Source organism: Heterodontus francisci, unplaced genomic scaffold (assembly GCF_036365525.1).
Source record: "Heterodontus francisci isolate sHetFra1 unplaced genomic scaffold, sHetFra1.hap1 HAP1_SCAFFOLD_1237, whole genome shotgun sequence".
In the NCBI taxonomy this organism is placed as follows: domain Eukaryota; kingdom Metazoa; phylum Chordata; class Chondrichthyes; order Heterodontiformes; family Heterodontidae; genus Heterodontus; species Heterodontus francisci.
Genome location: NW_027141243.1, coordinates 1 through 26,657, shown reverse-complemented (window position 1 = coordinate 26,657; position 26,657 = coordinate 1). Strand labels below are relative to the sequence as shown.

General features: G+C 46.9%; 1 long non-coding RNA gene across 1 annotated transcript; it reads left to right on the top strand.

Annotated features, from left to right (window-relative positions):
- Positions 1-6,445: 6,445 nt before the first annotated feature.
- LOC137362525 (uncharacterized) lies at positions 6,446-20,336 on the top strand. Its single transcript, XR_010972511.1, has 4 exons — positions 6,446-6,664; positions 13,506-13,629; positions 16,586-17,119; positions 19,074-20,336. It is a non-coding gene; the product is annotated as an uncharacterized lncRNA (long non-coding RNA).
- Positions 20,337-26,657: the final 6,321 nt, after the last annotated feature.

Below are 26,657 nucleotides of genomic sequence, written 5' to 3'. Positions count from 1 at the left end.
ATTCTGGTTGCTGTTGGATACAGCCATACAGAGGGAGAACAAGCCAGCCTCAGACGTTACCAAGGAAAGTGCATCTTGGTTGCCCCAGATACAGCCATTATGCAATGCTGCAATTTATTACAAGGGGAATGGAATATAAAAAATGTTTTGCTGCAGTTGTACAGGGCATTGGTGAGACCAAATCTAGAGTATTCTGTACAGTTTTGGTCCCCTTACTTAAAGGATATAGTTGCATTGGAAACAGTTCAGAGAAGGTTTATTCGACTGATTCCTGGGAGAAAGGGTTATCTTTTGAGGAAAGGGTGAACAGTTTGGGTCTGTATTCATTGGAGTTTAGAAGGATGAGAGTTGATCTCATTGAAACATATAAGATCCTGAGGGGACTTGACAGGGTGGATGTTGAAAGGATGTTTCCCTTTCTGGGGAAGGCTAAAACTGGGGGACAGTTTAAAATTAAAGACTCTCCCATTTAAGACAGAGTGACAGAGAAATGTATTTCTCTCAGAGAGTCGTGAGTCTGTGGAACTCTCTTCCCCGGACAGCAGTGGAGGTAGGGTCATTGAATGTTTTTAAGGCAGAGGTAGACAGAGTCTTGACAAACAAGGGAGTCAAAGGATATTGGGGGTTGGCAGGAAAATGGAGCTGAATCCACAAACAGATCAGTCATGATCTTGTAGAATGGCGCAGCAGGCTCGAGGTTCTGAATAGCCTACTCCAGCTCTTAGATCATGTGTTCATATGTTCGTACATAGGTCAGACTGAGAGCAAGGTAGAGAATTAAAATGAGAAGAAACAGGAAGTGCAGGGCTATGCTTGCAGCCTGAAGGGAGTTGTTCCACAAAGCAGTCACGCAGTCTGTATTTAGCCTCCTCAGTGTAGAGGAGACCACAATTATCTACCACTGTGTAGTGAGAGGGCACCTGGCGATAAAACTGTCTCTGCTCAAGAAATTTCTCAAAGAGAACATGCCCTCTTCTAATTTTTTTCTGTGGTATTTTAAGATGAAACTATACCATATAACATTTTGATGTCTTAAAAATATACAATCACCTCATCACAGAATATAACCCCAGTTTCTCACATGGTAGACAGGGGCACACAACATGATACTAACAGGAACTAATAGGTTCACCACTTGTGCATTACCTACAGTAGCATCAGACCAGGAATCAGACACTGTTATCAGACCTGGACTCATCCAATTGCCCCAGGAGGAGGATTTTTATTCCAGTGTTTGATCTGGGTGAATGGCACAGCAGCTCGAAGGGCCAAATGGCCTCCTCCAGCTCCTATTTCTTATGTTCATTAAACCTCAGTCTGGTTCCTCTCGAGCTGCTGAGGAAATGAATTAAATCTTTCTTGACAAATCACCAACAAACCAGACTACAATTCATGCCCAAAACATCATTTAGTGGTTACAAATCACATTTGAGTTAAATCTGAGTACACACATTATGGACATGCATAAAATGTACCATCTACAAGGTACACTGCAGCAACGCACCAAGGCTCCTTAGACAGTACCTTCCAAACCCACAACCTCTACCAACTAGAAGGACAAAGGCAGCAAATGCTGATGAACACCAGCACCTGCAAGTTCCCCTCCAAGTCACATACCATCCTGACTTGGAACGATATCGCCATTCCTTCACTGTCACTGGGTCAAAATCCTGAAACTTCCTTCCTAACAGCACTGTGGATGTACCTACCTCACATAGACTGCAGTGGTTCAAGAAGGCAGCTCACCTTCTTAAGGGCAATTAGGGATGGGCAATAAATGCTGGCCTGGCCAGCGACGCCCAAACTCCAAGAATGAATTTTAAAAACACATATAAATGTAATCAGATTCATCCAGCAGTTGAGCAACACTAGGGAGTGTATTTCACAAAAACAAGTAACAAATGCAAGGGTGAGTGGCCAAAGATCAAAAGGTCTGAAAATTAGTGGCTGAAGACAAAAAGTCAGAATATTTTTCTGACAAGGAATCATGTAATTATAGCACTTTTAATGAAGCAAACTAGTTGTGTCATGGTAATTTTGTACAATTTTGCATAGGTAATGAATAAAATTGCACTGTACTCAAAACAATTTCATGAGACTTACCTGACAGCTGATAATAGGTTTTACAGAGCTTCATGTTCTCAATGTCCTGCTTCTGTCTATTTATAGATTTTTCATGTAAAAGGTGTTCTGTGAAGATGTGTCAACTTCACTGGAAAGCAACATTTAGAAGCAAACTAGACTGAACATTGTGGCACCTTGGTAAGTGATGTGCAAAAATCAGTAGGTATATAAATTAATAAAAACTAAACATTTAACAGACATTGACAATCCAGAAACTTGACGAGAAGTGGGGTCATTTTTCTTACTTTGTGCTGCGTTAATCACCTGAACGAAGCAGATAGCAAGATCAGGTGCACGACAGCTTTTCCAGATAATCTTAAGCAATGTCAAACCACACATTGAAAAAAGATGGCCAGAGTTATACTCCTTGCTTTGCATCACTAAGGTGCAAAAACCGGCTTCACACTGACTCAAGGTTTACAGTGTGACTGGGGCAGTAGACAGTGAAAGTGGAGATGAACAATGAATGGAATTCAGCCATACACCTGAGCAAACCGATAAGTGGAAATTCCAGATCACTTCAGTTGCTGCAATGCACAGGACATATGAAGTTTATACAACTCATGCTCACTGCAGGATATTCACATTCAGTAACCAGTTTGTGCAGGGTTTTCAGAAATTACTTTGTTTGTACACAGCAGTGTGTGTCTAAACATACAAATTAGGAGCAGGAGTCGGCCACTCAGCCCTTCAAGCCTGCTCTGTCATTCAATAAGTTCATGTCTGAACTGATTACTCCGCATTTCCAACTACCCCCGATAACCTTCCACCTCCTTGCTTATCAAGAATCTATCTCCCTCTGTCTTCAAAATATTTAAATGTGAATGGAAGCAAGTTTCAAATTCCTATTGACAGACCAATGTTTTTTGCTGCAGACCAGCGACTTGCCAGCTACTGATCCTGCACCATTAATTTTAAGCCATGTCAAATGAGCTGTGTCAGTTCTCAGGTGGTCTCTGCTAAGATATCCCATGGAGGCAAAAACAAACATTGGGAATTGGTCTGTGTCCTTTTTGGAAATTTACAGAACACTAACACACAGAAGTTGTGGAGGAGTATGCACATCCACCCACTTAGTATCCTGCTTCAAGTTCCTTTCCACCGACTATAAAAAATAAACACAACTTAAAAACAGGTAAAAAGACCACCGAGCAGTTTTGTATTTGGTCAACTTTAAAAAAAGAAAATCAGAACTGATTGCTTTAATTTTTGTCAAAGCCGGTCGCGGCCGGAAAGGGAGAACCTATTGGTGGATTTCCAAAATCCCAATGTTGGAAATCTGCTGTTTCATGGACATTTCTCAGCCCTGAGTTACTTGTGAACTCGCTGGTGTGTCAGCAGGTTGGATGAAGTAGGGAATCTCTTCTCACACTCTGAGCAGGTGAACGGCCTCTCCGCAGTGTGAACTCGCTGGTGTGTCAGCCGGTTGGATGAAGTAGTGAATCTCTTCTCACACTCTGAGCAGGTGAACGGCCTCTCCCCAGTGTGAACTCGCTGGTGTGTCAGCCGGTTGGATGAAGTCGTGAATCTCTTCTCACACTCTGAGCAGGTGAACGGCCTCTCCCCAGTGTGAACTCGCTGGTGTGTCAGCCGGTTGGATGAAGTAGTGAATCTCTTCTCACACTCTGAGCAGGAGAATGACCTCTCTCGAGTGAGAGCTCGTTGGTGTGTCAGAAGATGGAATGAAGTAATGAATCCCCTACTGTGTTCTGAACAGGTGAATGGCCTCTCCCCATTGTGAACTCGCTGGTGTCTGAGCAGGTGGGATGAAGTAATGAATCCTTTCCCACACACAGAGCAGATGAACGGTCTCTCTGCAGTGTGACTGTGCTGGTGTACAGTGAGCTCAGATGATTGCTTGAACCCAGCCCTGCAATAAGAACACCTGAACGGTCTCTCCTCAGTGTGAACAAGTTGATGGGACATCAGTTCAGTAGTACTCAGAGAGTAGTAAGGGCGTGGAACGCCCTGCCTGCAGCAGTAGTAGATTCGCCAACTTTAAGGGCATTTAAGTGGACATTGGATAGACACATGGATGAAAATGGAATAGTGTAGGTCAGATGGTTTCACAGGTCGGCGCAACATCGAGGGCCGAAGGGCCTGTACTGCGCTGTAATGTTCTAATTCTAATTCTAAAAACATTTATAGCAATTCCCACAATCTGGACATTTAAAAGGTCTCTCCCCAGTATGAACTCGCTGGTGTTTCAGCAGGTAGGATGACTGAGTGAATCCCTTCCCACACTCAGAGCAGGTGAACAGCCTCTCCAGAGTGTGACTGCATGGATGGGTTTCCAGCTCAAATGGATGATTCAATCCTTTCCACAGTTCCCATATTTACATGGTTTCTTCCCAGTGTGACTGCACTTGTGTTTCAACAGGCCCGATGATCGGCTGAAACCTCTTCCACACACAGAACACGTGTACAGTTTCTCCCCACTGTGATCAGTGCTTTTTCCTTCCATGTTCAAAATCCAGTGATATTTGGGTTACGATAAATTGGGCAAGTCCTTCAGAACCCGATCAAATGTTTGCTTTGCATTTCACAACTGCAAATCCTCCTCTTCTAAAACCCTGTGAAATTGCATGAAAATGGAAAATTTGTCTGTGAGAGAAGCCACAAAAACACAAAGGCAGGTTGTGAAATGGAGCTGAATGAATCTGGTAATTCATGGGACTGACAATAGGAAAAAGTGACCATGAAAGCTGCTGGATTGATGGACAACCCCAACTGGTTCACTAATGTCCTTCAGGGAAGGGAACCTGCCAACCAGTCTGGACCTACACAAGACTCTGCCCTCTATAGGAGGAAGGAGGGAGAGGAAAAAAAAGAGAGGGAGGGAGGGAGGAGAGGAGGGTGATTTTATGTATGTACAATTGGACCAGAACTTTGAACAGAACCTCCCAAACCCTCAACTTCCATCATCTAGAAGGACCAGGGTAGCAGGTGTATGTGAACACCATCACCTCAAAGTTCCCCTCCAAGTCACACACCATCCTGACTGTCTGACATCCAGTACTGGATGAACAGAACTTTCCTCCAATTAAAGATTGGGAAGTCTTCACTTCCTGCCACGAACTTCACTCCCTGGGCACCAACTTTATCCTTCTCCCTGGCAACTGTCTGAGGCTAAACCAGACCATTCATAACCTTAGTATCATATTTGACCCCAAGATGAGCTTCAAACTGCATATCAGCACCATCACTCAGACTGCCTAGTTCCACCTCAGTAACATTGCCAGACTTCACCACTGTCTCAGCTCATCTGCCTCTGAAACATACATTCATGTATTTGTTACCTCTCAACTTGACTATTCTAACACATTCCTGGCCAGCATCACACATTCTACCCTCCATAAACTTTAGATCATCCAAAACTCTGCTGCCTGTGTCGTTACTCGAACCACGTCCTGTTCACCCATCACAACTGTGCTCACTGGCCTACACAGGCTCCCAGTTAAATAGCACCTCAATTTTAAAATACTCATCCTTGCTTTCAAATCTCTCCATACCCTCACGCCTCACTATCTCTACAATCTCCTCCAGCTCTAGCAGACAGAGTTTCGAAACACTCAGCAACACAACGACAGTGAAACATCCTCGGAGGAAAAGGGGGTGCAGTGTGTGATGCAACTCACAAGGACCTTGTCCGCCGCCATCACTCACACTGCTTGGCATTGCGCTTCCGCGAAAAGTAGTTCGGCACTGCGCATGCCTGGACTCCAATGCCGTGAACCGTGAACATTTTTTTTTAACGCCGACAATGTTGGGTTGAAGCCCCGCCATTGAACTTCCCAATATAAGCGCTGGAAGGGAGTGGGAGAGTCATCGAAAATGACGAGTCAAAGGGCATCGGAGGGAGCGGGGAAGATAAGCTGTGATTGAGCATGAAACTGAATGCGGTGATTAAAGCGGTGATCATGGAAGGGAGCAGGGACCTGAATGCGACCATTGAGGCGGTTTGGATTTGATTCGCGTTTTGTGTCAAATTCAGCAGTGCCATCTTTACTCCTGGCAGCTGCCTGAGGCACAGTGACGTTTCAGTCGATGAGGTTGCATTTGCGCATGTACCAGTGATGCAGCACCTATTTGGTTTCGTTGCCAGCAAACGCGCCATTAATATATGTTTGCTGCTTTATACCATTTTACTTTTCTGAGTATGAACCATGAACTACCCGTCCATTCCCCGACTGGTAAATGGCAGCCTATAGTGCCCAGAATGCACCGCGCGCAGAAATACGGCCTATCTCCACCCCAAGAACCGCAACACGCACGCGTCAGAAGGCTCCGCCTCACGGTGTCCGCCTGTCTCCGCGGAGCATGCGCGGTGCCTCTCCCGGAAGCTGAGCGCAGCCTCGGTAACACCGAGTTTCAACGGCTCTCAGGCCCTGAATCAGAGCCGCCGGGTTCGGCGAGAACCCCGGGGGAAGGGAGGGGCCGCATTAAAGCGATGGTGCAGCGACTTCAGTATCCGAGCCGCCATTTCCCAGTTTCTTCTCCCGTTTCCAGCGAGTCAGGAAGCCTGTGAGTTGATTGGCTGGTAAGTTTTGTAACTTTGTTTCCCTTTCTCCAAAGTTAGGAAGTTTGTCCAAGGAGCTGGAAATTAAACATTCCAGTTTTCATCAGAATAAGGGGCAGCTTCCTGAGATTTAACTGACACCAATAGAAGGTAAGTAAGTAGCCGATGAGCCGTCTTTTATTTTTAAGTATTGAGGTTTATTATTTATTTATTTCGAGATACAGCACTGAAACAGGTCCTTCGGCCCACCGAGTCTGTGCCGACCATCAACCAGCCATTTATATTAATCCTACATTAATCCCATATTCCTACCACAAGCCCTCAATTCCCCTACCACCTACCTGCACTAGGGGCAATTTACAATCGCCAATTTACTTATCAACCTGCAAATCTTTGGCTGTGGGAGGAAACCGGAGCACCCAGCAGAAACCCATGTACAGGCCGAATGGCCTGTTCCTGTGCTGAACTGTTCTTTGTTCTTTGTTTGTGATTGGTTGGGTAATTAACAACTGTTAGTCAATTTAATTAGCTTTAAAAAATAAGGGGAAAGTTGTTTAAAAAAAGACCTCGAGTGATAAAGTGAGTTCTAAGAGTGTGTTTTTTTTAAATTAGAGTAATTTAGATTGTCGTGGGTAGTGTTCGGAGTAGAACAATCCTCTCGTGTAATTAATATTTTTTAAAGGGAGTAACTAAATAATCTAAAGGTAAGTCATGGCAGGAGAGCTCAGCCCCGTGATATGCTCCTCCTGCGCGATGTGGGAAATCAGAGATGCTTCCAGTGTCCCTGACGACCATGTGTGCAGGAAGTGGATCCAGCTGCAGCTACTGACTACCCGCATTATGGAGCTGGAGCTGCAGGTGGATTCACTGTGGAGCATCGGCGATGCTGAGGACGTTGTGGATAGCACGTTTAGAGAGGTGGTCACACTGCAGGTAATGGCTGCACAGGCAGAAATGAGATGGGTGACCACCAGATGGAGTAGTAGGCGCAGACAGGTTGTGCAGGAGTCCTCTGTGGCCATCCCCCTCTCAAACAGATAGACCACTTTGGATACTGTTGGGTGGAGTGACCTCCCAGCGGAAAGCAGCAGCAGCCAAGTTTGTGTTACCACGCATGGCTCTGCTGCACAGCAGGGGAGGAAAAGGACTGGAAGAACTATACTGATAATGGATTCTATCGTAAGGGATACAGATCGGCATTTCTGTGGCGACAAATATGACTTCAGGATGGTATGTTGCCTCCCTGGTGCTAGGGTCAAGTTAGTCACGGAATGGCTGCAGGACATTCTGAAGGGGGGGCGAATATTCAGAGGTCGTGGAACACATTGGTACCAACGACGGAGGTAAAAAGAGGATGAAGACCTGAAACAAGAATTTAGGGAGCTAGGTGGCAGATTAAAAAGCAGGACCTCAAAGGTTGTAATCTCTGGATTACTCCAGTGCCACATGCTAGTGAGTATCGGAATAGGAGGATAGAGCAGATGAATGCGTGGCTGAAGAGATGGTGCAGGAGGGAGGGCTTTAGCTTCCTGGATCACTGGGTCTGTTTCTGGCAAAGGTGGGACCCGTATAAGTTGGACGAACATCCTTGCTGGGAGGTTTACGAGTGCTGTTGGGGGCAGTTTAAACACATTTGGCAGAGGAATGGGATACAGAGTGGAGGTATAGGAGCGGGTGATGCTCAGTCAAATCTCGAAGAGAAACTGAGTCAGTCTGTTCGGCAGAGCAAATATAGACCTGTTAAGGCACAAGTGACAAATGCAAGGCTGGATTGCATTTATTTTAATGCAAGACAGATGAATTGAGGGTGTTGATTAGCACATGGGATGATGATATAGTTGCTATCACGGAGATGGTTGAGGGAAGGGCAGGACTGGCAGCTCAATATTCCAGGGTATAGAATCTTCAGGTGTGACAGGAGAAGGGATAAAAGAGGCGGTCGCATTGCACTGTTGATCAAGGAGTCAATTACTGCAGTTTCTTTCTTTTCTTTCTTCTTTTGGGCCTCCTTATCTCGAGAGACAATGGATACGCACCTGGAGGTGGTCAGTGGTTTGTGAAGCAGCGCCTGGAGTGGCTATAAAGGCCAATTCTGGAGTGACAGGCTCTTCCACAGGTGCTGCAGAGAAATTTGTTTGTCGGGGCTGTTGCACAGTTGGCTCTCCCCTTGCGCCTCTGTCTTTTTTCCTGCCAACTACTGAGTCTCTTCGACTCGCCACAATTTAGCCCTGTCTTTATGGCTGCCCGCCAGCTCTGGCGAATGCTGGCAACTGACTCCCACGACTTGTGATCAATGTCACACGATTTCATGTCGAGTTTGCAGACGTCTTTATAGCGGAGACATGGACGGCCGGTGGGTCTGATACCAGTGGCGAGCACGCCGTACAATGTGCCTTTGGGGATCCTGCCATCTTCCATGCGGCTCACATGGCCAAGCCATCTCAAGCGCCGCTGACTCAGTAGTGTGTATAAGCTGGGGGTGTTGGCCGCTTCAAGGACTTCTGTGTTGGAGATATAGTCCTGCCACCTGATGCCAAGTATTCTCCGAAGACAGCGAAGATGGAATGAATTGAGACGTCGCTCTTGGCTAGCATACGTTGTCCAGGCCTCGCTGCCGTAGAGCAAGGTACTGAGGACACAGGCCTGATACACTCGGAGTTTTGTGTTCCGTGTCAGTGCGCCATTTTCCCACACTCTCTTGGCCAGTCTGGACATAGCAGTGGAAGCCTTACCCATGCGCTTGTTGATTTCTGCATCTAGAGACAGGTTACTGGTGATAGTTGAGACTAGGTAGCTGAACTCTTGAACCACTTCCAGAGCGTGGTCGCCAATATTGATGGATGGAGCATTTCTGACGTCCTGCCCCATGATGTTCGTTTTCTTGAGGCTGATGGTTAGGCCAAATTCATTGCAGGCAGACGCAAACCTGTCGAAGGAGGGATGATATCTGAGAAGGTTCTTCAAATGAGGCCAGATGAGTAGAACTTGAAAACAAAAAGGGGACAATCACTTGGCTGGGAGTGTACTGCAGGCCTCCAAACAGTCAGGGAGAGATAGAGGAGCAGATATGTCGGCAAATCTCAGAGAGGTGTAAAAATAATGGAGTAATAATAGGGGATTTCAACTTACCTGATATCAACTGGGATGGTCTGAGTGTAAAAGACTTCAAGGGGGCGGAGTTCTTAAAATATATACAGGAGACTTTTTTGAGCCAGTACCCAGAAAGTGCAACAAGAAAAGGCGCAGTACTGGACCTAATCCTAGGGAATGATGCTGGACAAGTGGTAGAAGTGTCAGTGGGGGTGCATTTCGGGGATAGTGACCATAACTCTAAGAAAAAGACAAAGGCGGGCTGGAAATAAAAGTACTGAATTGGGGGAAGGCCGAGTTCAATATGATAAAACAGGATCTGGCCAAAGTGGACTGGGAGCAGCTACTTGTAGGAAAGTCTGCATCAGACCAGTGCGAGTCATTCAAAGAGGAAATAGTGAGGGTTCAGAGGCAACGTGTACCCGTAAAGGTGAAGGGTAGGACCAACAAGTCCAGGGAAACCTGGATGTCAAGGGATATAGAGGATTGGATCAGAAAAAAAAAAGGAGGCTTATGCTAGATTCAAAGTGCTGAAAACAGCAGAGGACCTGGAGGAGTATAGAAAGTGTAGTTTGGGGGGGGGGTACAAAAAAAAGTAATTAGGAGAGCAAAGAGGGGGCATGAAAAAACACTGGCGGGCAATATCAAGGAAAACGCTAAGGCATTTTCTAAGTATATTAAGGGCAAGAGGATAAGCAGTGAAAGAGTGGGGCCCATTAGGGACCAAAGTGCCAATCTGTGTGTGAAGTCGGAGGACATAGGTGAGGTTTTAAATGATTACTTTGCATCTGTGTTCACTATGGAGAAGGATGATGTAGGTGTAGAGATCAGGGAGGGGGATTGTGATACACTTGAACATATTAGCATTGAAAGTGAGGAAGTATTAGCTGTTTTAGCGGGCTTAAAAGTGGATAAATCCCCAGTCCCAGATGAGATGTATCCCAGGCTGTTATGTGAGGCAAGGGAGGAGAGAGCAAGTGCTCTGACATAAATTTTCAGATCCTCTCTGGTCACAGGAGAGGTACCAGAGGACTGGAGGACTACGAATGTGGTGCCATTATCAAGAAGGGTAGCAGGGATAAACCAGGTACTTACAGGCCAGTGAGTCTAACATCAGTGGTTGGGAAAACATTGGAAGAAATTATGAGGGACATGATTAATCTCCACTTGGAGAGGCAGGGATTAATCAGGGATAGTCAACATGGCTTTGTCAGGGGGACATCGTGTCGAACTAACTTGATTGAATTTTTCAAGGCAGTGACCAGGTGTGTAGATGAGGGTAAAGCAGTTGATGTAGTCTGCATGGACTTCAGTAAGCTTTTGATAAGGTCCCACATGGGAGAGTGGTTAAGAAGGTCAGAGCCCATGGGATCCAGGGCAATTTGGCAAATTGGATCCAAAATTGGCTTAGTGGCAGGAGGCAGAGGGTGATGGTCGAGGGTTGTTTTTGCGAGTGGAAACCCGAGACCAGTGGTGTACCGCAGGGATCGGTACTGGGACCCTTACTGTTTGTAGTGTACATTAATGATTTAGATGTGAATATAGGAGGCATGATAAGTAAATTCGCAGTTGACATGAAAATTGGTGGTGTCGTAAATAGTGAGGAGGAAAGCCTTAGATTACAGGACGATATCGATGGGCTGGTAAGATGGGCAGAGCAGTGGCAAATGGAATTTAATCCTGAGAAGTGTGAGGTGATGCATTTTGGGAGGACTAACAAGGCAAGGGAATATACAATGGATGGTAGGACCCGAGGAAGTACAGAGGGTCAGAGGGACCTTGGTGTACTTGTCCATAGATCACTGAAGGCAGCAGCACAGGTAGATAAGGTGGTTAGGAAGGCATATGGGATACTTGCCTTTATCAGCTGAGGCATAGAATATAAGAGCAGGGAGGTTATGGTGGAACTGTATAAAACGCTAGTTAGGCCACAGCTGGAGTACTGTGTACAGTTCTAGGCACCACACTATAGGAAGGATGTGATTGCACTGGAGAGGGTGCAGAGAAGTATCACAAGGATGTTGCCTGGTCTGGAGCATTTCAGGTATGAAGAGAGACTGAAATGGCTGGGGTTGTTTTCATTAGAGCAGAGAAGGCTGAAGGGGGACATGATTGAGGTATTCAAATTTATGAGGGGCATTGATAGGTTAGATAGGAAGAAACTTTTTCCCTTCGTGGAGGTGTCAATAACCAGGAGACATTGATTTAAGGTAAGGGGCAGGAGGTTTAGAGAGGATTTGTGGGGAAAAAAAAAGTTTCACCCAGAGGGTGGTTGGAATCTGAAAAGCACTGCCTGAAGAGGTGGTAGAGGCCGGAACCCTCACAACATTTAACCATGTATTTAGATGAGCACTTGAAACGCCATAGCAGACAAGACTATGGGCCAAGTGCTGGAAAATGGGATTAGAATAGTTAGGTGCTTGATGATCGGCACGGACACGATGGGCCGAAGGGCCTGTTTCTGTGCTGTATAACTCTCTGACTCTATTTACAGCACAGGAGGAGGCCATTCTGCCCATTGTATCTGTTCATCCCACTTTCCAGTTGTTAAGAACTCACAGATTGTCAATATGAAAAATATGAGATATGAATCCCCAGACCACACTAATAAATTACACAAGATTTCACATTTTCAGTCTTTTGTTCTAATAACTAAACTAAAAGAAATCCCCAATTAACTAAATAGCACTTTGATTGTAAATTGTGGTGTCAGCTATTTCCAAAGATATTTTCTTGACTTATTCAACACTTGAATATCTCACACCACACTGATACATTACACAGTCCTTTTTGATGACAAAAGCCTTTGCGGTTAAAAGTTTCAAATTCCTGCCAATGGTGGGGCTGCTCCGACCTCTGGAGTGCACATCCTGTGTAATGTGCCAACTCCAGATAACCTTTTGTGTTGGAAGTATCATTGGGGGAGGTGGTGACATCGGGGTAATGTCACTGGAACATGGGTTCGAATCCCACCACGGCAGATGGTGACATTTAAATTCAATAAATAAATCTGCAATTAAAAAGCCATCTGGTTCATGAGATGGGAAAGCTGCTGTCCTTACCTGGTCTGTCCTATATGTGACTCCAGATCCACAGCAATGTGGCTGACTCTGAAATGCCCTCTGAAATGGCCGAGCGAGCCTCTCAGTTGTCAAGGGCAGTTTGGGATGGACAATAAATACTGGCCGAGCCAGCAACACCCACATCACATGGATGAAGATAAAACAAGTTGCAGCAGTTCGAGCTCCGGTTTTCGGAGCATGAACTGCAGCTGGTGTCACTGCGGTGCACCCATGAGGTGAGAGATTTGTGGACAGCACGTTTATAGATATGGTCACCCTGCAGCTTAAGAGTATGCAGGGAGAGAGGCAATGGGTGGCCAACTGACAGTCAAGAAGAAACAGACAGGGAATGCAGGAGACCCCTGAGTGCATCTCACTCTCCAACCAGTATTCAGTTCTGAATACTGATGAAAGTGATGGTTCATCTAAGGAGTGCAGCCAGAGTCAAGGCCATGGCAGCACAGTTGGATCAGCTTCACAGAGGGTCACAAAGCTGACTGACTGAGCAATAGTGATCGGAGATTTGATAGGGGAATACACAGGCGTTTCTGCAGCCGCAGACGTGAATCCAGGCTGGTGTGTGGCCTCCCTCAGGACAATGTACAGCAGGGTGCATGCACAGTCATCCTGGGCCAGGAAGCAGGAGGAGAGAATGTTGTGAATTTCTATCCTGGACTGACAGTGATGGTTTTTGTTAACTCCTTTTACAGGGGCTTAGAAGCAGGGGATATGCAGATGGGGAATCTCGAGCCAAACATCAGATCAAGATCTGACAGAGTCACTCGATACATCAGGACCTGAATATCATCAGCCTTTGAATGTGGAAGGAGAAAGGTTTGTCTGTTCTGTCTGTGGGAAAAGATTTCAGGTATCAGTGAGACTGGAAAAGCACTGAGATACACAAAGCCCTGGTTAGACCACACCTGGAGTATTGTGTTCCGTTCTGGGCACCACACCTTCGGAAGGATATAATGGCCTTGGAGGGAGTGCAGTGTAGATTTACCTGAATGATACCTGGACTCCAAGGGTTAAATTACGAGGAGAGATTACACAAATGAATCATAGTCATTACAGCACAGAAGGAGGACATTGATCTTTTTGATTCCATCCCAGCTCTTTGTAGAACAATCCAGTCAGTCCCATTCCCCCACTCTATCCCCGTAGTCCTGCAGGTTTATTTCCCTCAAGTGCCCATCTAATTTCCTTTTGTAATCATTGATCGTCTCCACTTCCACCACCCTCGTAGGCAGTGAGTTCCAGGTCATTACCATTCTCTGTGTAAAAAAACTGCTTCCTCACATCCCTCCTGTATCTCAAAACCTGAATCTGTGTCCACTAATCCTTGTATCATCAGCTAATGGGAACAGCTTTTCTTGGTCTGCCTTATCTAAACCTGTCATCATTTTCAACACCTCTATCAGATCTCCCCTCAATCTCCTTTGCTCCAAGGAGAACAACACCAGTTCCTCCAACCTAACCTTGTAGTTAAATTCTCTCATCTCAGGAACCATTCTGATAAATCTCTGCACCCTCTCAAGGACCTTCACATCCTTCCGAAAGTGTGGTGACCAGAACTGGATGCAATACTCTAGTTGTGGCCTAACCAGAGCTTTATAAATGTTCAGCATAACTTCCTTCCTTTTGTGTTCAATACCTCTATTTATGAGGCCCAAGATCCCATTTGCTTTGCCAACTGTTCCCTCAAAACATCCTTCCACTTTCAGTGATCTCTGCACATGAACCCTCAGGTCCCTCTATCCCTGTAAACTCTTTAGAACTGTACCATTAAGTGTATGTTGCCTCTCCCTATTCCTTCTGCCAGAATGAATCACCTCACTGTGAGGGTTGTAGTCCCTGGAATTCAGAAGATTAAGGGGTGATTTGATCAAAGTTTTCAAGATATTAATTGAAACTGATAGGGTAGAGAGAGAGAAACTCTTCTCCATCACCTGCAGTACTCGGCAGCATCGTCTAAAACATAGAGCCAGAACTTTCATTAATCCACCCCTGGGCCCAGTGAACCTGAGCATTAATCCACCCAGGCTGAATGTACACAGAATTACAGCCCAAAAACAGGCCGTTCAGCCCCTCTAGTCTGTGCTGCTGTTTATAATCCACATGAGCCTCCTCCCAATCTAATTACATCATCCCACCCTGCCCTCATATCCCTCTATTCCCTTCTCCCTCATAAATGCATTGAGCCTCCCCTTAAACACATCATTGTTATCACCTTCAACCACTCCACATGGCAGTGAGTTCCACATTCTCACCACTCTCTGAGTAGAGAAATTCCTCCTAAATTCTCTATTTGACCTGTTAATGTCTGTATTATATTGCTGCCCCCTTGTTCTGACTCCCTGATAATTTTAAAGACCTCTATCAGATCTCCTCCTCGTCTTCTCTTTTCCAGAGAAAGGATCCCCAGCCTGCTCAATCTTGCTGGATAGTAACATCCTCTCTGGTGACATCTTTGTAAATCTATTCTGCACTTTCTTCAGTCTTCAATATCCTTTTTTAATCTGGAGACCAGAACTGCTCACAGTCCTTCTAAGTGAGGTTCTCTATAAATGTAACATTCCCTCCCTGCTGTTACATTGTATTCCTCGAGAAAAGAACATCAGCTCTTTCTTTGCTCTCTTATCCACTTGTGTTGCTCCTTTTAGTGATTTATGTGACTCTGTTCCCAGATCTCTTTGCTCCTCTGCTCCATTTAATTACATTCTAACCAATAACTGGCCTCCTTATTCCTCCTCCCACAATGAACCAGCTCATATTTCACGATGTTGAATTTCATTTCCCATTTATCTGTCCAGTCTGCCAGCCTGTTTCTGTCTTCCTGGATTTCAGTGCACTCCTCCTCATTATTAGTTCTATCATCCAGTTTGGTGTCAACTACAAGTTATGAAAACATCCCTCTAATTCCTGAGTCCAAATGTGGGTGAAGAACAGAATTCCCAGTGTACTTCACACCATAGTTGATGTCCCGGGCACTCGGGTTTCTGTATAATTTATTTAATAATTTTCTCCATTGTCTCTCTGGCCCTGATCTCAATGGGATGACACAAAATCATCCATTCAATATTTGGAGCTTTCAGTGGAGGATTCATTACCCAGGACTCCCGTGATAAGAGTCAGTCCCTTTTCAATGACCACAGGGGCCTGGTGCATTGGCGTGGGATCGAACTGTGCACTGAGCATGTCCAGCGTAGGTAATGGAGATGGACTGAGATGGACCAGGTGGATCGGGAGGCGAGAGGAGATTGTGGGTACAGGGGAGGAATTGGAGCCGTGGGTGGGCTGGGAGGCTTCATATACACCTGGGGTAGGCCAAGAAGCCCCGTGTTTACCTCATGGTGACAGGCCCGGGGGAGAGGGGTCACTGGCCGCCATCTTGGACAGGGCGGGGTCAGGGTGCAAGCACAGCCATCTTGGTGAAGGCACAGAGAGCAAACAGGACCTGACAAACTGTTTCCAACTGGGTCCGAGTGCCCAGGAGATGGGGCATCCTGGACAATAGGGTTTGAAGAAGCTTCACCCACTCTCAGGCTGCATGTGATGTTTGCAGCCTTGAAGAGTCCATGGGCCATGTATATATTCACTGTGAGAGGTTACAGCCCCTGTATCGTTACCCGAAGGGGCTGCTTCTCAACTTAGAATCCTGGAAATTTACAGTACGGAAGGAGGCCATTTGGCCCATCGTGTCCTCATTGGCTGACAAGGAGCCATCCAGCCTAATCCCGCTTTCCAGCTCTTGGTCCAGAGTGTGATGATCCTGTATTTTTTTTTCCAGGAAGAATGCAGTGTGCCTTTAAGGCTGGAAAAGGAGCAGTGCTGCTTGAAGGCAACAAGCTCCAGAGACTGAGTCAAAGAATGTATTCTCGTTGCCCCGGGATGCAGCCACTCAGACTGAAGATCGAGAGATGCATTGTTTCCAATTGACATTTGAAACTAGTTGAAAAACTAGCATTTGAGACACCGTTAACAGAGACAGACACAGATTATCATCCAGCATATACTGAAGGAAAAGAGAGCTCTCTCTTGGTTTATTTAAACCCTATTTATTATTCTCTCAGAATTCTGATGTCAAGCCAGATTAATTTCTAAAAAAAAATATCCAATTCCTTTAACTACTGAACTGTAATTGTTGAAATTTATCGCTGGAGAAGAACAGCATCAATTCAACTGCTGAACTAGACTGTGGACTGTTCTACTGTTGAAGAAACTTTTATTTTCTCCCCCCATCACACGGCTGTGAGGACTTCAAGCAACATTGGACTATTCCATATCGGAAGATTTCACTTCGGCAGGAGCATAAATATGCAAAGTCACTATTTTTTCTGTTTTAACTATTTATATGTCAGTAGTGTTTAAGAATTTAGTTTTTCTAATTATACAGTTAATTTGTTGATCTATAGACACCTGGTTTGGTTAGCCTTATTCGGGGGTTAATAGATGGTACAATTTGGCTGGATCTTTAATTTGGAATGTTTAAAATGTCAGGCGATCTGTGAGGGACGGGACTGAATCAACAGTGCGTTTCTCCCACCACTATCAAAATTGTATATTTTGACTGGGGGGCTTTGACTTGAGCGGTCGGTCGTAATAATACCCTTGTAGTTTAGGGCACTTCACGTGCATATCCAAGTACTTTTTAATTGTTGTGAGGGTTTCTGCCTCTACCACCCTCCCAGGCAGTGAGTTACAGATCCCCACCACCCTCTGTCTGAAAACATTTCCCCTCAAATCCCTTTTAAATTTCCTACCTCTTTCTCTAAATCTATGCCCCTGGTTATGGACCCCTCAGCCAAGGGGAATAGGTCCTTCCTATCCACTCTATTTAGACCCATCATCATTTTCTACACTTCAATTCGGTCTCCCCTCAGCCTCCTCTATTCCAAAGAAAACAACCCTCACCGATCCAATATTTCCTCAGAACGAAAATTCTCCAATCCAGCCAACATCCTTGTAAATCTCCTCTGTATTTTCTCTAATATAGCCACATCTTTCCAACAGTGCAGTGACCAGAACTGTACACAGTCCTCCAGCTGTGTCCTAACCAGTGTTTTATACATTTTCAGCAGAACCTCCATGCTCTTATATTCTCTGCCTTGGCTAATAAAGGCAAGTATCCCTTACGCCTTTTCTACCTGCCCAGCCATGTTCAGGGATCTATGAACATGCACTCCAAGGCCCCTCTGTTCCTTTATACTTCTCAATATCCTACCATTTATTGTGTATTCCCTTGCCTTGCCAGCTGTCTCCAAATGCATTACCTCACACTTCTCCGGATTGAATTCCATTTGTCACTATTCTGCCCACCTAACCAGTCCATTGATATCTTCCTGCAGTTTCCAGCTTTCTTCTTCATTATCAACCACATGGTCAATTTTTGTTTCATCTGCAAACTTTTTAATCAAATCCCCTACATTCAAGTCCAAACCATTGATCTATAGAACAAAAAGCCAGTACTGATCCCTGCAGAACCTCACTGAAAACAGCCTTCCAGTCACACAAACACTCATCAACCATTACTCTTTGCTTCCTGCCTCTGAGTCAATTTTGGCTCTAACTTGCTGTTTTGTGTTGGATCCCATGGGCTTGTCATTCATGACCAGTCTGCCTTGTGGGACCTTATCAATGGCCTTGGTTACAGTTTAACCCCATTCTCCTAATCTCTGGCCACTCAGTGTGGAGGTGGGGTGGGAAGGTTGGAGGATCTTTTCCTGGACCTGCTCTTGGGCCTGGCTAAAACACCACCCACACCCCTTTTGATGACCTTCCCTTCCAAAACCCCCCAGTCCCCCCAATGCCCTCCTCACCCTCACCTCATCCACCCCAAACCCACCCAGGTTTGTATCTGTCTTGTATATTTAAACATTCAGTTCTCACCTCCTCCATCTCTCTCTCTCCCTCTCGCTCAGGCTGAGAAGCAATGTGTAGGTCCAGGATGTACAGGGACCATGTTGGGAGTGGGGGTGTCACTCTGGCTGCAGCCCTGTCTTCCCTGGTCTTGTCCGTGCCGGGGTGGCCTTCTGCAACCGGTGGACACCTCAGGATACAGAGTGTCTCATGGACACTGGGAGCAATGTTCTGGTTTAGTTGGGAAGGTTCCGTTTGCTTCTGTCACAATTTGTTGCTTATTTTGGCTTCTTTTAGTTTGAATGGACCACATGTTTGGGGGAAACGAGAGGAAAGAATGTTCCATAGAAACTAGAACTGTCTGTTCTCAATTTCTATCCTGGACTGACAGTGCTGACTTTTGTAAACTCCTTTTACAGGGTATTAGAAGGGGAGGATTTACTGACGGGAAATTCAAACCAAACATCACATCAAGATCTGACGGAAACACGCGATTCATCAGGACCTGAATATCATCGGCCTTTGAATGTGGAAGGAGAAATGTTTGTCTGTTCTGTCTGTGGGAAAAGATTTCAAACATCAGTGTGACTGGAAAAGCACCGAGACGCACACACACCCGACTGAGAGTGTTCCAGTGACTGACTGTGGAAAGAGCTTTAACCAGTTACACAGCCTGAAAAAACATCACACCATTCACAACGGGGAGAATCCGTACACATGTTCTGTGTGTGGATGAGGCTTCAACTGATGATCCAACCTGGAGAGACACAAGGACACCCTCGCCATGGAGAAACCATGGAAATGTGGGGACTGTGGGAAGGGATTCGGTTCTCCATCAAAGCTGGATATTCATTAACTCAGTCACATTGGGGAGAGGCCGTTCACTGGCTCCGTGTGTGGGAAGGGATTCACTCAGTTATCCCACCTGCTGACACACCAGCAAGTTCACACTGGGGAGAGGCCGTTCACCTGCTGTGTGTGTGGGAAGGGATTCACTCAGTTATCCCACCTGCTGACACAGCAGAGAGTTCACAAGGGTAGGTTGGAGAAGTTGGGGTTATTCTCCTTGGAGCAAAGGAGATTGAGGGAAAATTACATAGAAATGCACAAGATTCTGAGAGACTTTGATAAATTAGACAAAGAAAAACTGTTCCCATGAACTAATGGTACAAGAACTAGGGAACACAGATTGAAGGTTTTGAGGAAGAGTTGAAGCAGGAATGTGAGGAAGAACTTCTTCTGCAGCAAGTGGTTCTGACCTGGAACTCGCTGCCAATGTGTGTGGTGGAAGTGGAAATAATCAATGATTTTCAAAGGAAACTGGATGGTCACTTGAAGGAAATAAACTTGCAGGGCTATGGGCTGATGTGGGGCAGTGGGACTGAGTGGATTGCTCCCTGGAGAGCTGACATGGAATTGATGGGCCAAATGGCCTTGTTCTGTGCTGTAAATGATGCTGTGTCTCTGTGACTGTGTTTTGAGACAGGATATCCCAGCTCTCCACCCTGCGATTCTCAGTATGAACAGGATTCGGAGTGGGGAGGACCCACTATCCATGGTTTACTGTAAATGTTAAAGGTCATATCAAAATTAAAGTAAAAGTATATAATTGCACAAAGATGGGTGGCAGGTCAGAATGTTGGACAGAATATAGAAAAACAGCAAAGAATGACTAAAAGATTGATAAGGAGTGCAGATTGTAAACAGAGTCTGGAGGTATGTGTTTGCTGAGTGGTGAGTTCAGTGAAGGGGAGAGGAGGTGCTCCTTTTTCTACTTTTCTGTCTTCCAGTATTTGGTTCTTGTTTCTGTGCAGTGGAAGGTGCTGGTTGGTTGAGTAACTGGTCACATATTCTACTTCTAAGTAGTCTGGTAAGTTAAGGTACGGCAGTGCAGCTTGGCCGAGTGCAATGCACAGCTTGTGACATGTGGGATGTCATGGACGCACCATGTGTCCCAGACAAACATATCTGCAGGAAGTGTCACCGGCTGCACAAGCTTGAGCTCTAGGGTTTGGAGCTCGAGCAGTGGCTGGAGTCACTGGTGCATCCACAATGCAGAGAACTACATGGATAGCAGGTTTAGGGAGGTGATCACACCACAGGTTAGAAGCATGCAGGAGGATAAGGAATGGGTAACCGACAGACAGTCTCAGAGAACCAAGCAGGTAGTGCAGGAGTCCCCTGATATGATCTCACTTGCTAATCGGTTTTCCATTTTGGATACTGGTGAGGGTGATGGTTCCTCAGAGGAGTGCAGACAGAGCCAAGTTTGTGGCACCACAGGTGGCTCAGCTGCACAGGAGGGGAGGAGGAAGAGTGGAAGAACAGTAGTGATGGGGCTTTCATTAGTCCGGGGAACACAGAAGCCTTTCTGCAGCCGTACATCGGACTCCAGGATGGTGTGTTACCTCCCTGGTGCCAGGATCAAGGATGTCACGGTACGGCTACAGGACATTGATCTGGGGGAAGGTGAACAGCCAGAGGTCGTGGTCCACGTTGGCACCATTAACATAGATGGAAAGGGTAAATGAGGTCCTGACAACAAATTTCAGGGAACTCGGATGGAGATTAAAAAAGCAGGACCCCAAAAGCAGTTATCTGAGGATTACTCCCACTCCCATGTGCAAGGTAACAGGAGAATTGACTGATTGAACAGGTGATTGGAGAACTGGTGTGGGAGGGAGGGCATCAGATGTCTGAGGCACTGGGACAGGTGGGACCTGTACAAGATGGACGGGTTGCATCGAAGCAGGATTGGGACTAATATCCTCACAGGGAGATTACTAGTGCTGTTGGGGAGGGTTTAAACTAGATTGGTAAGGGGATGGAAACCTGAGAGGGAGCTCAGATTGGAGGGAAGCAAAACTGGTAACTTGTCAGGGGTATGGGAACCAGGGGAAAATATCAGACCGGAACACCAAGGTGCACAGAATACTGGGAGAGATCGATGGCACGAGAGTAGGGAATAGCAAGTTGCAAGGTGGGGTCAGAGTCAGGGAGAAAGTAATAAAGTCCAAATCAGTGTTAATGTGCATGTATGTGAATGCACAGAGTGTGGTTAATAAGATTGGTGAGGTACACGTGCAGATTGCCATGTGGAAATATGATCTTGTGGCGAGAACAGAGACCTGGCTCAAAGAAGGGCAGGACTGGGTGTTAAATATTCCTGGAAACAAGGTCTTCAGCAAAGAAAGGAAAGGGAAAGGGGCGGTGGAGTATTGATAAATGAGAACATTGCAGTGTTGGAGAAAAAGGATGTCCCATCGGGGTCAAGAACGGAATCAATTTGGCTCGAACGAAGGAACAAAAAAGGTGCATTTACATTGCTCAGTGTTGTCAAGAGGCCACCAGCTAGTGGGAAGAACGTGGAGGAGAAAAAATGCAAGGACATTACAGAGAGGTGCAAAAAATATAGGGTAGTTCTAATGGGCGACTTGATTCAAACATATCGTGGGATAGTAGTAGTGTAAAGGGCAGTGAGGGGCAAGTGTTCTTAGAGTTGTTCAGGAAAGTTTTCCACAACAGTATGTTGCTAGTCCAATGAGAAAGGAGGCATTCCTGGACCTGGTTCTTGAGAATGAGGTGGGCCAAGTGGATCAAGTATCAGTTGGGGAGCATGTCGGGGAGATTTATCATTGCATCATAAGATTTAGGCTGACCATAGAAAAGGACCAAGAACAATCCAGAGTAAGAGTAATTAACTGGGGGAAAGACAACTTCAATGGGGTAAGAATGGAGCTGGCTGAATAAATGAGATTCAAAAGTTGCCAGGAAACCTGATAGCTGAACAATGGGTAACCTTCAAAAAAGAGAGAGTTCAGGCACAGTCAACAAATGTTCCCTCGAAGTGGAAAGGTTGGGCAAATAAATCCAGAGCTCCCTGGATTATAAAAGGGGTAGAGATTACGATAAAGAAGAAAAAGTGTGCTGTTTTCCTTGGAGAGAAGGCTGAGAGGTGATTTGGTCGAGGTATTCAAAATCATGAGAGGTCTGGACAGAGAATCATACCTTAGAGACAATGTCCCAGATACTGCCATCACCATCCCCAGGTGTCCCACCAGCAGGACAGACCCAGCAGAGGTGACGGCACAGTGTTACACAGTCAGGAGGGAGTTGCCCGAGACGTCCTCAGCATGAGCTCCAGACCCCATGATGTCTCATGGCATCAGGTCAAACAGAGTAGATGGAGAGAAACTGTTCCCACTGGTGAAAGGATGGAGGACGAGAGGGAACAGATTGAAAGTAATTGGGAAAAGAAACAAAAATAACATGAGGAAAAACTTTTCCACCCAGCGAGTGGTTAATGTGTGGAATGCACTGTCTGAGAGTGTGGTGGAGGCAGGTTTAATTGAAACATTTCAAAGGGAATGAGACAGTTTTATGAAAAGGAACTAATGGAGCTGCGGGCTGACAGGTCCCGGATGCTGATGGATTCATCCTCGGGCTTTCAAAGAGAAGCAAATGAGGGAGGAACTGCGCAGAATCTGTCCTCCTGTCCCGCCCCCTCTTCCTATTGGTCCGGAGCTGCCGTTAATCACCCAGACATTGTGAGGTCAGAGGTGAAGTCCCGGGTGCGCAGGCGCATTGCGGACCAGTGTTTGAAGCCAGAGGGTGAAGGCGCCGGAGAGACGCTTGTGCAGCCGGTAAGTGGCGGCTGGTGGGCGGGGAGGCTTCAGAAACACCCGGTGTAGGCCTCAACGCCCCCAATAACAAACTCCCGGTCCTGAGTTTGCACCGAGCGGGCGGCAGATGCGGGAAACTGAGCTCAGTTATAAAGGGGCCTGGGGGAGGGGAGGGAGGGAGGAACCATTTGGGACACAGCACAGGGCAGGAGGTTCCCCCTCCCCCACTCCCTGGTTCCACAAAGACTCCCCTTGGACTGGGCCACACCTGGGCAGGGCTGGCTCAAGGTGCAGGAAGCTGATAGGCTGAGCTGTGGACTGGGAGGAGTGGGGGGTTTGACTGACAGGCCTGGGGAGGGGGATATCAGGGCAGGTACACACACTGATCCCCCTTTTCCTCCTGGGATCTTTTACTGGAGTTGTGTTGCTGAGTGTTTCTAAACTCTGTCTCCCTATCCCGGTAATGTCGGTGGATTGTAGGTTGCTGTGAGTGTTGGACTATATTGTCTCTCCTCATTCTTCCTCCTCCTCCCACTCCGAGTTCCAGGCTGCAGGCACCGGCTGTTTGATGTGCCTGAAACATTAAATATGTTTCTCTCTTCACTGAGACCTGCTGAGTATTTCCAGCATTTTCTCCTTTTATTTCAGATTTCCAGCATCTGCAGGACTTTGCTTTTGTTTTATTGCACGAGTTGCTCACAGAATCAAAGGCAGTGAAGATGCTCGAGCTGGACGGAAGCAGTCGTGTCAGATCCTCAGTGGGTGAGAAATCGCCGAGTGCAGGGGAGGAATGAAGCTGGTGGATGTGCAGGGAGGCATCAGAAACATCTGGTGTAGGCCTCAACACCCCCAATAAGAAGCTCCTAGTCCCGCGTTCCAAGGAGAACAATCCCAGCTTCTCCAACCTAACCTTGTAGCTAAATTCCCTCATCCCTGGAACCATTCTGGTAAATCTCCTCGACACCCACTCAAGGACCTTCCCATCCTTCCAAAAGTGTGGTGATCAGAACTGGATGTAATACTCTAGTTGTAGCTGAACCACAGTTTTATAAAAGTTCCCCTTAACTTCCCTGCTTTTGAACTCAATACCTCTATTTATCAAACTCAAGATCCCGTATTCTTCCGAAGAAGGGTCACTGACCCGAAACGTTAACTCTGCTTCTCTTTCCACAGGTGCTGCCAGACCTGCTGAGTGATTCCAACATTTCTTGTTTTGTCCCGTATTCTTTTGCTAACTGTTCTCAATATGTCCTGCCACCTTCAATGATCTATACATATGAACCCCAGGTCCCTCTGTCCCTGCACACTCTTTAGATCTGTGCATTAAGCATATATTGCCTCTCTCTATCCCTTCTGACAAACTGGCATTTTCAGGATGTTAGAACTGATAGTATAGATCAGGAGTGTCCAGCCTTTATGCATTAGGGGCTACATTCTAAATGTTGTCCTACATAGGGGCCGGAGGTGAGCAACTTTCGGAAAGGTAAAGGTATTAGAAATTTATTTTCACTGTTCATCAAAATAACAAAAATGTGCATTTTTGTGAATAAGCTTTAAATGAGGAAACTAATGTATTAACTTACTTTCCCAACACTATGTTGAACACTGATTTAGTGAGTTACCTGGCATGGTTTTTGCTTGCAGTAGCAGACATTGTCTAACTGCACACTTGATGTAGCGATGCAGAGAATCCAGATAGATTCCATTTGTGAGGAGATATCTTGATCTCGCACTCTCCCTGTCTCCTGCTCTCTCTACTTATTTAGAGATACAGCACTGAAACAGGCCCTTTGGCCCACCGAGTCTGTGGCAAGCAACAACCACCCATTTACACTTAACCCTACAGTAACCCATATTCCCTTCCACCTACCTACACTTGGGGCAATTACAATGGCCAACTTACCTATCAACCTGCAAGTCTTGGCTGTGGGAGGAAACCGGAGCACCCAGCGAAAACCCACGCGGTCACAGGGTGAACTTGCAAACTCCGCACAGGCAGTACCCAGAATCGAAGCCGGGACCCTGAGGCTGTGAGGCTGCGGTGCTAAACACTCGCGTCTCTCTCTCGCTCTCTATCTCTCTCTCCCCCGTTCTCTCTCTCTCTTTCCCCCCCTGCACTCTCTCTCTTCCATCCCCCGCTCTTCTCTCTCGCTCGCTGCTTTCCACTCTCTCTCCCTTTCTCTGTCTCCCCGCTCTCTCTCTCTCCCCCGCTCTCTCTCTCTTTCCCGCTCTCTCTCTCCTCCGCTCTCTCTCTCTTTCCCGCTCTCTCTCTCTTTCCCGCTCTCTCTCTCTTTCCCGCCTCTCTCTCATCCCCTCCCGCTCTCATCTCTCCCTCTCCCGCTCTCTCTCTCTCCCACTCCGCTCTCTCTCTCTCCCTCTCCCGCTCTCTCTCTCTCTCCTCTCCCGCGTCTCTCTCTCTCCCTCTCCGCTCTCTCTCTCTCCTCTCCCGCCTCTCTCTCTTCTCCCTCTCCGCTCTCTCTCTCTCCCTCTCCCGCTCTCTCTCCTCTCCCGCTCTCGCTCTCTGCTCTCTCTCCCTCTCCGCTCTCTCTCTCTCCCTCTCCCGCTCTCTCTCTCTCCCTCTCCGCTCTCTCTCCTCTCCCTCTCCCGCTCTCTCTCTCTCCTCTCCCGCTCTCTCTCTCTCCTCTCCCGCTCTCTCTCTCTCTCTCCCGCTCTCCCTCTCTCTCTATCCCGCTCTCTCTCTCTCTCCCCGCTCTCTCTCTCTCTCCCCCGCTCTCTCGCTCTCTCCCCCGCTCTCTCCTCTCTCTCCCCCGCTCTCTCTTCTCTCTCCCCCGCTCCGTCTCTCTCTCCCCCGCTCGCTCTCTCTCTCCCCCGCTCGCTCTCTCTCTCCCCGCTCTCTCTCTCTCTCCCCGCTCTCTCTCTCTCTCCCCGCTCTCTCTCTCTCTCCCCCGCTCTCTCTCTCTCTCCCCTCGCTCTCTTACTCTCTCTCCCCGCTCTCTTACTCTCTCTCCCCCTCTCTCTCTCTCTCTCTCTCTTCCCCGCTCTCTCACTCACTCGCCCGCTCTCTCTCGTTCTCTCCCCGCTCTCTCTCTCCTCTCTCTCCCCCGCTCTCTCTTTCCCCGCTCACTCTCTCTCTCTCTCTCTCTTCCCCGCTCTCTCTCACTTTCCCGCTCTCTCTCTCTTTCCCGCTCTCCTCTCTCTTTCCGCTCTCTCTCTCTTTCCGCTCTCTCTCTCTTTCCCGCTCTCCTCTCTCTTTCCCGCTCTCTCTCTCTTTCCGCTCTCTCTCTCTTTCCCGCTCTCTCTCTCTTTCCCGCTCTCTCTCTTTCCCGCTCTCTCTCTCTTTCCCGCTCTCTCTCTCTTTCCCGCTCTCTCTCTCTTTCCAGCTCTCTCTCTCTTTCCCGCTCTCTCTCTCTCTCTCCCGCT